Genomic DNA, 14,095 nt, shown 5'->3' with positions numbered 1-14,095 from the left:
CCTTAGACATGCCAAATGTACTGTTTGCGCTGTGCGTTGTGAATCACGTCAGACCTGCCAACACTTATTGTCCAAAAGGCATTTAAGTGTAAACATTGAAAGACATCCTGTCACCTGGCTTTAAATTTGGGGCATTTAAACATGGCATAAAAGTTAAAATCGTAAAAACGTTTACAAATCTCCAGCTGAATGTGGCAATGACGTGCAACAGTTCACGTTAGCTTAAATTAAAAGTTCCACAACACCACTATATTGAATGTACACGTATATATATTCAGTGAAAAAACCATAGGTTTCACACATGTTATAGTTAGCTGGAAATTTTAGTGATAAAAAACCAATGAAATTCCCCCGTTCTAGTTAGTGCAGGCAACTATAACTCACGCGACCGCAATCCTCTGCTGATGACATATGTGTCTTTATGAAAAAAAAATATTTGTAATATATGTATAGCTAAAATTTAATGGAAGAAGACATGGGCAAATAAGTGTCTAAATACAGTATTAGCATCAGCAGAGGATTGCGGTCGCGTGAGTTATAGTTGCCTGCACTAACTAGAACGGGGGAATTTCATTGGTTTTTTATCAGTAAAATTTCCAGCTAACTATAACATGTGTGAAACCTATGTTTTTTTCACTGAATTTGCAAGGTTTTTTAAATGCTAATTCCTAACTATAACGTGTGTGAAACCTATGGTTTTTTCAGTGAATTTGTACGGTTTTTTAAATGCTAAGTTACTTTACGCCATTCGTGGCGTGCGCGCCCACTTAACGCAGTTCGTTCCGTGCGTGCACGGTGCGCTTTGCGCACCGTGCGCGCACAGTGAGCGCACCGCGTGCCCACTTTACGCAGTTAGTGCCGTGCACGCACGGTGGGCACGAGGTGCGCTATGCGCACCGCGTGCCCACGTTACGCTAGATGGGCCATGTACGCACGATGCGCTTCGCGCACCGTGCGCACATGGAGGACATATGATGCGCTTCGTTGTGAAAGGTAATATTTTAATTTTTCACATCTGGAATATGCCATGCACAAATGGTGCACTTCGGGCACCATTTGCACACGGGGTGGGGAGAGCATGGATAATTTTTGCGCTTCGTTGTGAAAGGTAATATTTTAATTTTTCACATCTGTAATATGCCATGCACAAATAGGGCCCGTCTGCCACCATTTGCACACGGGGTGGGGAGAGTATGGATATATATATATTTTTTTATTAATTTTTACCGTACGCGTACGGTAAGCGTAATCGGCGAAATTATCGAAAAAATTAAAATTCCGTTTTTGGCCTTGTGGGGTCTTTGAGGACTCCGTCAACATGGCTGGGTGCTTAGGAGCTGTCTAAACAGCCCCTTTACATGTTTTTGGCCTTTGTTTTTTAAGCCCCTCTCAGACTGCGAGAGAGAAAATGGCGGCCGCCGCTTCCTGGTTTCGACTGATTCGAATGTTTACTAAGATCTAACAGCCAATCAGAATCGCGCTCGCGCACGTCACCGTACGCGTACGGTAAGCGCACCGTAAGCGCACCGTAAGCTGGCTCAGATATATATATTGATTTAAAGGCTATTTTCTCAGAATCTACTGAACAGATTTACACCAAACCTACAAAAGGCACTTCCTTGACCTGAGGACTACCTCTCTGCCAAATTTCAAGTAATTCTGTTCAGCCGTTCGGGCTGTAGCTTGGACTAAAGGTCCTATGGAAAAATGCATGGGGAAAACGCGTTTTGGGACCCCCCTTTTATCTCAGCCCCCGCTCGACGAATCCCCCCGAGACTTTCAGGGTAGGAGCTGAGCGTAGCGCCCCATTAGTTTTGAAAATTTCGCGAGGATTCGTCGACCGGCGCCAAAGTTATTCCAAATAGAATGTTGCGGTTTTCCTATGGAAACAGGGTCCTAACTGTAACTACCTACTGGCGACCGCCAGTAGGTAATATACACACACACACACACATATATAAATGCATATGCATATATGTGCATATGTGTGCGTGTAGAGAGGTGTAGAGGTAGAGACGTAGAGGTAGAGAGTAGTAGAGAGAGAGGTAGAGAGAGGTAGAGAGTGAGTAGCAGAGAGTAGAGTAAAGAGAGTAGTAGAGTAGCAGAGAGTAGCAGAGAGTAGTAGAGAGTGAGTAGTAAAGAGTGAGTAGTAAAGAGTGAGTAGTAAAGAGTGAGTAGTAAAGAGCGAGTAGTAAAGAGCGAGTAGTAAAGAGCGAGTAGTAAAGAGCGAGTAGTAAAGAGCGAGTAGTAAAGAGCGAGTAGTAAAGAGCGAGTAGTGGAGTAGTAGAGAGTGAGTAGTAGAGTGAGTAGTAGAGAGTGAGTAGTAGAAAGTGAGTAGTAGAAAGTGAGTAGTAGAAAGTGAGTAGTAGACAGCAGTAGAGTGAGTAGTAGAGAATGAGTAGTTTAATTTAAAAGGAACACAATGAGGAGGTTCATTTTGCCATAGTAATTATGATAGTGCGGAAAAAAGAAAAATTAGGGCACATTTTGAGTGACTTCTCAAATCCTCTTCTATTTCATTAAAATATTCTGACATGCAGACTGAAACATGCACTTTCAATACCAGCAGCAGACTTCCCTGGTGAGCAGTAGCTTTACTACAGTGATCTAATAAGCAACTAGAGTGCTAACATTCCGAATTTATGGCAAATGTGTGACACATCTGAATGCCTTCTTGATGGAATCAAAGTAAACAAGCATTGAAAATGCAATAGGTCTCGCCCTCATTTAAGTTAAAGCAATTCTGTTTGTAATTAGGTGGCATTTTAGCTTTGCTTGTATTAGAGTTTTTCAAACTTTCATGTACATACCATGCATATGTATATATATATAAATACATATGCATATATATATATGTGCATATGTGTGCATGTACAGAGAGGTAGAGATGTATAGGTAGAGGTGTAGAGGTAGAGAGGTAGAGAGGTAGAGAGTGAGTAGTAGAGAGTAGTAGAGAAATTATCAGTAGGTAGAGAGGTAGAGGTAGAGAGTAGTAGAGAGGTAGAGAGTGAGTAGTAGAGAGCAGTAGTAGAGAGTGAGTAGTAGAGAGTGAGTAGAGAGTGAGTAGTAGAGTAGTAGAGAGTAGTAGAGTAGTAGAGAGTAGTAGAGAGTAGTAGAGAGTAGTAGAGAGTAGTAGAGAGTAGTAGAGAGTAGTAGAGAGTAGTAGAGAGTAGTAGAGAGTAGTAGAGAGTAGTAGAGAGTAGTAGAGAGTGAGTAGCAGAGAGAGTAGCAGAGAGAGTAGTAGAGAGAGTAGTAGAGAGTGAGTAGCAGAGTAGTAGAGAGTGAGTAGTAGAGAGTAGTAGAGTGAGTAGTAGAGTGAGTAGTAGAGTGGGTAGTAGAGAGTGAGTAGTAGTAGTAGAGAGTGAGTAGTAGAGAGAGAATAGTAGAGAGAGAGTAGTAGTAGAGAGTAGTAGAGAGTAGTAGAGAGTGAGTAGTAGAGAGTGAGTAGTAGAGAGAGAGTAGAGAGAGAGAGTAGTAGAGAGTACTAGAGAGTAAGTACTAGAGAGTGAGTACTAGAGAGTGAGTACTAGAGAGTAGTAGAGAGCGAGTAGTAGAGAATGAGCAGTAGAGAGTAGTAGAGTGAGTAGTAGAGAGTGAGTAGTACAGAGCGAGTAGTACAGAGCGAGTAGTACAGAGCGAGTAGTACAGAGCGAGTAGTACAGAGCGCGTAGTAGAGAGCGCGTAGTAGAGAGCGCGTAGTAGAGAGCGCGTAGTAGAGAGCGCGTAGTAGAGAGTGCGTAGTAGAGAGTGCGTAGTAGAGAGTGCGTAGTAGAGTGGTAGAGAGTGAGAAGTAGAGCGTGAGTAGTAGAGAGTAGTAGAGCATGAGTAGTAGAGAGTAATCAGTGTCAGTCAATCAGTGTCAGTCAATCAGTGTCAGCCAATCAGTGTCAGTCAATCAGTGTCAGTCAATCAGTGTCAGTCAATCAGTGTCAGTCAATCAGTGTCAGTCAATCAGTGTCAGTCAATCAGTGTCAGTCAATCAGTGTCAGTGTCAGCTAGAGCAGCTCTGCTGACCTGGTTCTCTGGCTCTAAAGCAGCTCTGCTGACCTGGTTCTCTCTCTCTAAAGCAGCTCTGCTGACCTGGTTTCTCTGGCTCTACAGCAGGTCTGATGACCTGGTTCTCTGGCTCTAGAGCAGCTCTGCTGACCTAGTTCTTATGCTACAGAGCAGCTCTGCTGATCTAGTTCTCTGGCTCTACAACAGCTCTGCTGACCTGGTTCTCGGTTTCTAAAGCAGCTCCGCTGACCCAGTTCTATGGCTCTGAAGCAGTTCTGCTGACATGGTTCTCTGGCTCTAGAGCAGCTCTGCTGACCTGGTTCTCTCCCTCTAAAGCAGCTCTACTGACCTGGTTTCTCTGGCTCTGCAGCAGCTCTTAAGACCTGGTTCTCTGGCTCTGCAGCAGCTTTGAAGACCTGGTTCTTAGGCTCTAGAGCAGCTCTACTGACCTGGTTCTCTGGCTCTAAAGCAGCTCTGCTGACCTGGTTCTATGGGTCTAAAGCAGCTCTGCTGACCTGGTTCTCTGGCTCTAGAGTAGCTCTGCTGACCTGGTTCTCTGGCTCTAAAGCAGCTCTGCTAACCTGGTTCTCTGGCTCTAAAGCAGCTCTGCTGACCTGGTTCTCTCCCTCTAAAGCAGCTCTGCTGACCTGGTTTCTCTGGCTCTACAGCAGCTCTGCTGACCTGGTTCTCTGGCTCTAGAGCAGCTCAGCTGACCTAGTTCTTAGGCTCTAGAGCAGCTCTGCTGACCTGGTTCTCTGGCTCTACAGCAGCTCTGCTGACCTGGTTTTCTGCACTCACGATGCACACACCCGAATTCGCGAAAATATATTTAAAAATATTATAAGTTTATTATAAGTACAAATATATTATTTTGATGAATATCTTACATAATCTCTTGCCTTAATATGTATATTAAAGACACATACATATCATTTTGGAACATAATCTTTTTTTGAGGGCGTCTCGCACCCAGCGCGCCCAAGCACGTATATGATGTCTCGCGGGACCCGCAACCGCGCAAACATCTCGTACCGTAATGCACATGTGTCGAGAATGCACGGGAGCAGGAGTCGCAGACTGGTCGCATACCAATCGTGTATATCACGTTATATTAAATGTATATGATGTAACTGAAAAACACACAGCCGTCGCACACCATACGCGGATCCTTCATGACTTTTCTAAAATGGCGGATAGAATGCGCGCACCCACCGTGATCTGTACACTTTGAGTGCGCGACTCCGAAAAAAATTGGATTTAAAAAAAAAGAAAATAATATAAATATATTAAAATAAAAAATGAACAAGAAAATTAATCAATATTTCAGTTTACATAAAAAATTTTTTTTTTGCAATTTTCAGAAAAATATATAATGTTATTTAATGAATAAAATATTTATAAATAAACAGTTAAAACTGTAGGAAATCCGTACAAAAAAATAGATATAACTACTATCGCACTTAAAAGTTCGCATTTAAAAACCTTTGAAATTCACTGAAAAAAAACATAGGTTTCAGAGACGTTATAGTTAGAAATTAGCATTTAAAAAACCTTAGAAATTCACAGAAAAAAACATAGGTTTCAGGGGTGTTATAGTTAGCTGCCCATTTCACTCATACAAAACCATAGAAATTCCTCCGTTATAGTTAGTTCTGCTAACTATAACTCACGCACCCGCAATGCACTGCTGATGATGTCACATACTGCATCATTCATGACATGGTCAGTGACATCACTGATGACATCACTGATGACATCTCAAATGACATCACTGATGACATCATCCACTTGACAATCTGATACACCTCATCATACACTAGTATAACCTTTCATCACTCACTGTAAAATACAGAGTACCATATTTGAAACCATTGACACACCAATACCAGTTACTACATACCCACTCACTGATTCCTGAGTCTACACACACAACTACCCATTCAACAACAGAATCATCTATACATGCAGTCATTAATTAATAGAACACTATCAAATGCACTTATACACATATATAGACATTGACACATCAGCAGTCATCTTAGTCGGTTATGCAGTCATCCTACTCACTCATGAAAAAAAATATATCGCACTTAAATTTACTCACTTACACAATTACCCAACAACACCTCATTTATTCAAACACATAGTAACTCATCGTTAATATGTTAAAAAAGCACCATTACAATTATACACTCATTCATATAGTTACTCACAATCACTGACTTTTACACATACTTATTTATATACACCAACTCTCACATACAATGCCTTTTATTTTTTTACTTTGTTGAAGATGTACAACTAAAACATATATTCGCTCACCAACACACAAATAAATACACTCAGTCACCCAAACAACTGTTTCCACAAGCACTCTTAAACCCATACACCTAATCAATCAACCATTCACACATCTATGCATAGTTACACACACCCCATCCAACCACACAAAAACTCAGTGTCCCATATAAATACTCACCCAACTAATCAATAACTAATATACACATGTAGTTAGTGACCAACTGATGCAGCATGTTATACAACAACAGAGACAGTGCTGCACACATTCACATAGTTTAGTTACTAATCCATGTATTAAGTGAGACACTTTTAATTACTCACTTAAAAAGACAGTCAGACAGCTACTAAATCCTCCATCCAGACAGTTATATATCCACTCAATCTTCAATACAGATTGGTATATACAATACATATTTAAATTTTAACCTAAACCACATTCAGTGGATGATGTCATCAGTGATGTCACTGACCAGGTCATGAATGATGCAATATGTGACATCAGCAGTGCATTGCGGGCGAGTGAGTTATAGTTAGCAGAACTATAACACCCCTGAAACCTATGGTTTTTTCTGTGAATATATATATATTAAATTTGCGTAGGTGGTTCACTCTCGCTGCTGTTTCCTGTGCCAGTGACCAAGGGCGGTGGTACGCCCGAAACGCGTCTGGCTTGCATCTATGCTGAGAGTGCCTGGCTGATGTAATCCCTGGATTAAATGCCTTCAAGCTCGCCGTGTGTGGCTCCTTCATTTGTGGCAACTTGTGTTTTTTTGATATAGCGGCTCGTCCAAGCCGCGAGGGAGCCCCACTGCTAATTGAGCGGGTCCGTAGCGTGAAGGATAAAGATACGCTACAGGAACGACGAGTGCGATCCATGGAGGGTGTCAAAAGGTCAATCTGGACTACTCTCTGCATACCCACTGGGGTGAGATTGAACATTTTCAGTGACGGCGGCACCCACTTGGGTTTGGATTATGAGTGAACCACAAGTACCAGCATTCCACTTCGCAGACGCCCACTTGGGCGGGACATTTAAATTTGCGTAGGTGGTTCACTCTCGCTGCTGTTTCCTGTGCCAGTGACCAAGGGCGGTGGTACGCCCGAAACGCGTCTGGCTTGCATCTATGCTGAGAGTGCCTGGCTGATGTAATCCCTGGATTAAATGCCTTCAAGCTCGCCGTGTGTGGCTCCTTCATTTGTGGCAACTTGTGTTTTTTTGATATAGCGGCTCGTCCAAGCCGCGAGGGAGCCCCACTGCTAATTGAGCGGGTCCGTAGCGTGAAGGATAAAGATACGCTACAGGAACGACGAGTGCGATCCATGGAGGGTGTCAAAAGGTCAATCTGGACTACTCTCTGCATACCCACTGGGGTGAGATTGAACATTTTCAGTGACGGCGGCACCCACTTGGGTTTGGATTATGAGTGAACCACAAGTACCAGCATTCCACTTCGCAGACGCCCACTTGGGCGGGACATTTAAATTTGCGTAGGTGGTTCACTCTCGCTGCTGTTTCCTGTGCCAGTGACCAAGGGCGGTGGTACGCCCGAAACGCGTCTGGCTTGCATCTATGCTGAGAGTGTCTGGCTGATGTAATCCCTGGATTAAATGCCTTCAAGCTCGCCGTGTGTGGCTCCTTCATTTGTGGCAACTTGTGTTTTTTTGATATAGCGGCTCGTCCAAGCCGCGAGGGAGCCCCACTGCTAATTGAGCGGGTCCGTAGCGTGAAGGATAAAGATACGCTACAGGAACGACGAGTGCGATCCATGGAGGGTGTCAAAAGGTCAATCTGGACTACTCTCTGCATACCCACTGGGGTGAGATTGAACATTTTCAGTGACGGCGGCACCCACTTGGGTTTGGATTATGAGTGAACCACAAGTACCAGCATTCCACTTCGCAGACGCCCACTTGGGCGGGACATTTAAATTTGCGTAGGTGGTTCACTCTCGCTGCTGTTTCCTGTGCCAGTGACCAAGGGCGGTGGTACGCCCGAAACGCGTCTGGCTTGCATCTATGCTGAGAGTGCCTGGCTGATATAATCCCTGGATTAAATGCCTTCAAGCTCGCCGTGTGTGGCTCCTTCATTTGTGGCAACTTGTGTTTTTTTGATATAGCGGCTCGTCCAAGCCGCGAGGGAGCCCCACTGCTAATTGAGCGGGTCCGTAGCGTGAAGGATAAAGATACGCTACAGGAACGACGAGTGCGATCCATGGAGGGTGTCAAAAGGTCAATCTGGACTACTCTCTGCATACCCACTGGGGTGAGATTGAACATTTTCAGTGACGGCGGCACCCACTTGGGTTTGGATTATGAGTGAACCACAAGTACCAGCATTCCACTTCGCAGACGCCCACTTGGGCGGGACATTTAAATTTGCGTAGGTGGTTCACTCTCGCTGCTGTTTCCTGTGCCAGTGACCAAGGGCGGTGGTACGCCCGAAACGCGTCTGGCTAGCATCTATGCTGAGAGTGCCTGGCTGATGTAATCCCTGGATTAAATGCCTTCAAGCTCGCCATAGGTTTCAGGGACGTTCTAGTTAGATGGACATTTTACTCATACAAAACCATAGAAATTCCCCCGTTATAGTTAGTTCACCTAATAATAACTAGTGCCCCCGCAATGCACTGCTGATGACGTCACATATTACATCATTCATTACATGGTCAGTGACATCACTGATGACATCTCAAATGACATCACTGATGACATCATCCAGTGACTGTTTCTGTAAAGTTTAAATATGTTTTTTATATATGCCAAGGTGAATTGAAGAATAAGGGGATGTATAAGTGTCTGGATGAAGGATTTAGTAGGTGCGTGACTGCCTGTATAAGTAAGTGATTAAATGTGTCTTACTGAATACATGGGTTAGTGACTAAACTATCTGAATGTATCAGTATGTCTGTTGTTGTGTAAGCTGCTGCATGTGTTGGTCAGTAGCTACATGAGTGTCTATATGGGTTATTGATTGGTTGCCTGCGTATTTGTATGGGAGACTGAGTGTGTGGGTGGGAGTTGTGTGACTGTGCATCGCCAACAGCGCAGACGTAAGAAGAAAGCACAAAGCCCCAGCGGAGCCAGAGGCAGGAGAACAAGGGAACACATTAAGGGCCACGATGGTGGACCAGAACAAGCAGGCAGGCGCAGGCAGGCGCAGGCATGCGCAGCCAGCAGCAGGCAACACCACGATGCAGTGCATGAGACCAAGCCAGGCGCAAGCCGAAGACTGATATCAGGGAGGGCCAGGACACACCCCAAGGGAGGGTCCGGTTCCGAAAACACACTGAACCACGAAAGAAATGGGACCAGGCAGAAGAAAAGGAGAAGAGACGGAGGATGGACCCAGACCGTCAACCAGAACACAGCAAGCCAAAGAAAACCAGTCCCTCTGGAACAGCAGATAGAGGACCAGGCTGAATCGCCGTACACAAGGGCGGAATCGCCACAACACGACGCCGCAGACAGCAGGCCAGACTGGTCGAGCTATGTAGCGAACCTGGAGAAGGACAGACCTGGACGCAACACAAGCTGCGCCAAGACCATTGCAAAGAGACCGCACCCGCGATATACCGTAACGCCAAGGTGAGCAAGGAACCCGAAATGGGTGACCACACCACCCCAGCACATGACAGAGCTATGTAATAGCTACAAGTACCCCACATAGGGTATGCTACGTCCCAAGAAAACATGGGAACACCTCTTAGGAAAAAATCCAGCAGCAGAGGACAAACAGAAAAGCCTACGGGTAAAACCGCAGACGGCTTGTCAAGCAGCCAATAAAGAAGACACAAGAGGCCCAATACCAGGACCTATACATTCTTACCAACAGCCAAACCACAAGGCAAAAAAGGGGGGGGGGGCTGAACCAGCAGCACCAAAGGGCCAACCAAAGAACCCTGAAGGCACACCCACCACACAGAACCGGGGCTACTAAACACTAGGCCCCAGAAAACAATGGGAGAATACCTCCCAGAACACAGCAGAGGACCGACACCCAGATTCACTGAGGAGGAGGAGGAGGAGGAGGAGGAAGAAGAGGACGAAGTCCCGCAAGGAACCGCTGAATGGCAGAATCCACAGGGGCGTGAAACAAAAGAGCGCCATCGAATGGGAGGTAAAGCAGACACTCCCTAACATTCTCAGAGAAAACACTATCCCTCAGCCAAGCATGGCGACGGGGGGCCACTGAAGAAGCCATGGTGCGACCAAGCGCCTCAGACATCCAGAGCAGAGCGAAGAATAAACGCCGCCAGCTCCCGGCCATCCAACACATGGTGCCGCAGATCAGCGCAGGCACCCTCCTAAGAAGCGGAAGACAGAAGGGACTCCGCTGAATCCCACAAGCAAGAAGTGCCTCTGGCCAACATACACAGCGTGTTGAGCGCCTGCAAGGAAGCACTGGAGGAGGCGAAGATGTTGCACCCCCATGAATCTAACCACCGGGCCTCCCGCAACGGAGGACACAACACCGATGGCAAGGAGGGAAAGGCAGTCTGCAGAAAAGGGCCCCTGGTAGAAGGAAAGGTAGACAGGATCATGCAGAGCAGGACGGTGGCGGTGTAGGAGCAGCTGTGGCACCGGGTCCCCCGTGGCAGGATGCCCCCAGGCCCCCAAGAGAGAACTATGGAGTGAAGGTTCGAAGGAAAGAAGCAGCTCCCGTCCACCAGAGCCCAGATGGAGAACCTCAAGCAAATGATCGTGGAGACAGCCCGGGCGAAGGCAGCACTCACCTCCGTAGACCAACGTGGTGGGGAGAGCAATTCCACCGTGGGCGACGACTGTAAGCTAAGCCGGCCATCCCCCAGCCCAACTGGAGGAAGAAAAGGCCAAGCTCGGAATGGGGGGGGGGGGGGGGGGGGCTTGACCGACGAGTGGGGGAACCTGAGGCGCCTCCGGGGAAGACTGTGGTCGCGGGGACGGCGAAGAGCCCTCCGTGGAAGACGCCGGGGAAAAGGCCACGACGCGGCATCCCGTCTCCGTGGAGGAAGAGACAAACAGTTGTCGAACCTCTGGAGAAGAGGGGGCCTCCGAACGAAGACGAATCAACGACCAGACACCGGCACGGCGCCATGGAGTCCGCCACCGGCGTCAGCTCAACATCGACCGGCGCCGAGACGACCTCTGCCACGACTTGCGCAGCGGGAGAACAGGGCGTGGTCGAAGCGGCTAAAGAACGGCGCCGAAAAAGGCGCTGACTCGACCTCCGACGAGGCAGTCACCTGCGTGGATAAACGAGGGGGGCCCGGGGACGCGCCCGGCCGCTAGCTAGCCCCTGCGGCACCGTCCGGGCCAGCAGCCGCCGTTGCCTGAGCGGTGTCAGCTCAGCCTCGGACAAGGCCGCGGCCTATCCAGAGGACCTAGGGGGAATGTAGGACGAGCCCCAAGTCCCGGCAACCTCCCGCGACACCACAGGGACCCCAACGGGGGTTTGCGGCGAGGCAGAGGCGCCGTGGTCCGAAGGAGGGAACCCCATAGGGCCGCACCCAGATGACACCACATCTCCAAGACCTGAAGCCGAACCGGTCGGCGCCGGAGCAGCCGGCGACTCCGCAGAAGGCCCCGCACATGGCAAGGGATCCGCAGACGTCCCAGGAATAGGAGGAGGAGCTAAGGAGGCCTGCAGAGCCACAGCATAGGCCCCGATTTGGGCCCTGGTCGCCCCCATGCCGGGAAACAGCAGGTAGGGTGGCGACACGCGAGGCCGCACGACCCGCGGAGAATCCGCGCACCCCACAGGGCAGGGACCAGGTCTCGGACAAACTGCAAGACTTACCAACAGGCGAGCAACGGAGAGGGACGATGTCGGAGACGGAAGCGGCGGTTCTTAAACCCTTCCGCGGGGGACGGACTCGGTGACGCCGCCGACCTGGACATGGGGGCCGAGAGGGGTTTCATCCGGCACTACCGCCGGGACTTCGGCTTCAGCTGCTGACAAGCCTCGCAGTCCGTGGAGTCATGGTGCTGCCCCAAACACCACATACAAATGGGGTGAGGGTCTGTCGCCGAAATCTGGTGCGCGCAAGACGAGCACGTCTTGAAGCCCGAAGGCATTCGCACACTGTTCCCAAAAAGAAACGCAAAACGTGAAAAGAAGGCCTGAAAACAGGCCAGGAACACAATCCGGATCCACGTTGCACGCGGAAAAGGAGGAAACTGACGTCTGCGTGTCAGGATGGGGCTTATGTGACCTCGCTGACATCACGCCCACAGAAGACGGCGGGACGGAGTCGCATGATGCCGCCCACCGGCGCGCAGAGATGCTGGAACAAGAAAGTGTTCCGGGTCCAGTCTCACGCCTGGGGAGAATTCTACGTTAAGGAATCTGCAGCTAGTAGTCTCTATCAGATAGTGATTGTGAGAGTGGCTGTATGGACGAGTGTGTACTTGTATCAGTGATTGTATAAGAGAGTAAGTATGTGTTAGTATAGGTTAGAATAAGTGAGGTGGTGTGTGTATAACTGTATAGGTGAGGAAATGGGAGTGTGATTGATTGACTAGGTGTGGGAGTAACTCCATGGATGAGTGGTGGTGTGTGAGTGTCTGTATAGGTGTATGAGTGCATATGATAGTGTTGTATTGATGAGTGACTATGTATGAGTGATTGTATGGGTGAATGAGTGGATGTGTGTGTAGACCTAGGAATCAGTGAGTGCATATGTAGTAACTGGTATTAGTGTGTCGATGGTTTCGAAAATGGTAGTCTGTATTTAACAGTGGGTGTATCAAAGGTTATATTAGAGTGTGAGAAGGTGCATCAGGTTTTCACGTGGATGATGTCATCAGTGATGTCATTTGAGATGTCATCAGTAAGGTCACTGACCATATAATGAATGATGTACTATGTGATGTCATCAGCAGTGCATTGCGGGGGCACTAATTATAGTTAGCTGAACTAACTAGAACGGGGGAATTTCTATGGTTTTGTACGAGTGAAGTGTCCAACTATAACGTCCCTGAAACCTATGTTTTTTCCAGTGAATTTCAATGGTTTTTTAAAGGCTAATTTCTAACTATGCCTACAAAGGTAGGATATGTGAAGAAAGAGGGAGGAAAGCGCAGAAAGAAGCAAGACAAATACAGAAAGAGGCAACAGAAGTCCAGAAAGATTAAGAAAAGTGCAGAAAGAAGCAAGAGATGTGCAGAAAGAACCAATAGAGGAGCAGAAAGTCCTCCTGTGCCCCCAACGTTTTACTGACGGTTACTGGTGGTAACTGACTGACTAACCAGGACCGGAGCCAGTGCTATGCTAAAAGACACTTAGAATACAGTGAAAACACCTACATACACTAGGGAACACTATGCGTTCCTCTGTATTTAACATGAGTTAGTGCCTGGGTCATTGCATGAGTACATGGGTACTGAGTGGATGATTAGAGTACTGCAAGGAGAGTGCATGGAGAATTTTGAAGTGCTTGGGTTTTGGCGGAGTGATTGTCTAAGTACATGGTTCTGGCTGGGTGATTGGAGGAGTGCATGGGTAGTGACAAGGAGATGGCGGGACTGCGTCAGTCGTGCTTAGGGGATTGTAGCAGAGCATGTGTTAGTGCCTGGGTCATTGCATGAGTACATGGCTAGTGCTGCAAGGACAGTGCATGGTGAATTTATAAGTGCTTGGGTTTTGGCGGAGTGATTGCATAAGTACACACATGTCACATCAGGCCCCGCCCCCTCACATCACCACTGTGCAAACGCGCCCCCTGGTGGGTTTTAAATTGGGGGATTAATTTCCCTGGACTCCTGAGGGTCCCTGGGGGCCAACTAGCCCACCATCTACCTCCAGTAAGCGCCACAGAGC

At 47.6% G+C, this 14,095-nt stretch overlaps 1 protein-coding gene across 20 annotated transcripts in view; it reads right to left on the bottom strand.

Moving 5' to 3' along the window:
• Nucleotides 1-14,095, bottom strand: part of CYRIB (CYFIP related Rac1 interactor B) — a 338,947-nt gene that overhangs the window by 28,825 nt on the left and 296,027 nt on the right. The window lies entirely within an intron of this gene.

This window comes from Triturus cristatus, chromosome 5_1, assembly GCF_964204655.1.
Source record: "Triturus cristatus chromosome 5_1, aTriCri1.1, whole genome shotgun sequence".
NCBI lineage: Eukaryota > Metazoa > Chordata > Amphibia > Caudata > Salamandridae > Triturus > Triturus cristatus.
The sequence above is the reverse complement of the archived record's forward strand: the minus strand, read 5'-3'. Positions and strand labels throughout refer to the sequence as shown.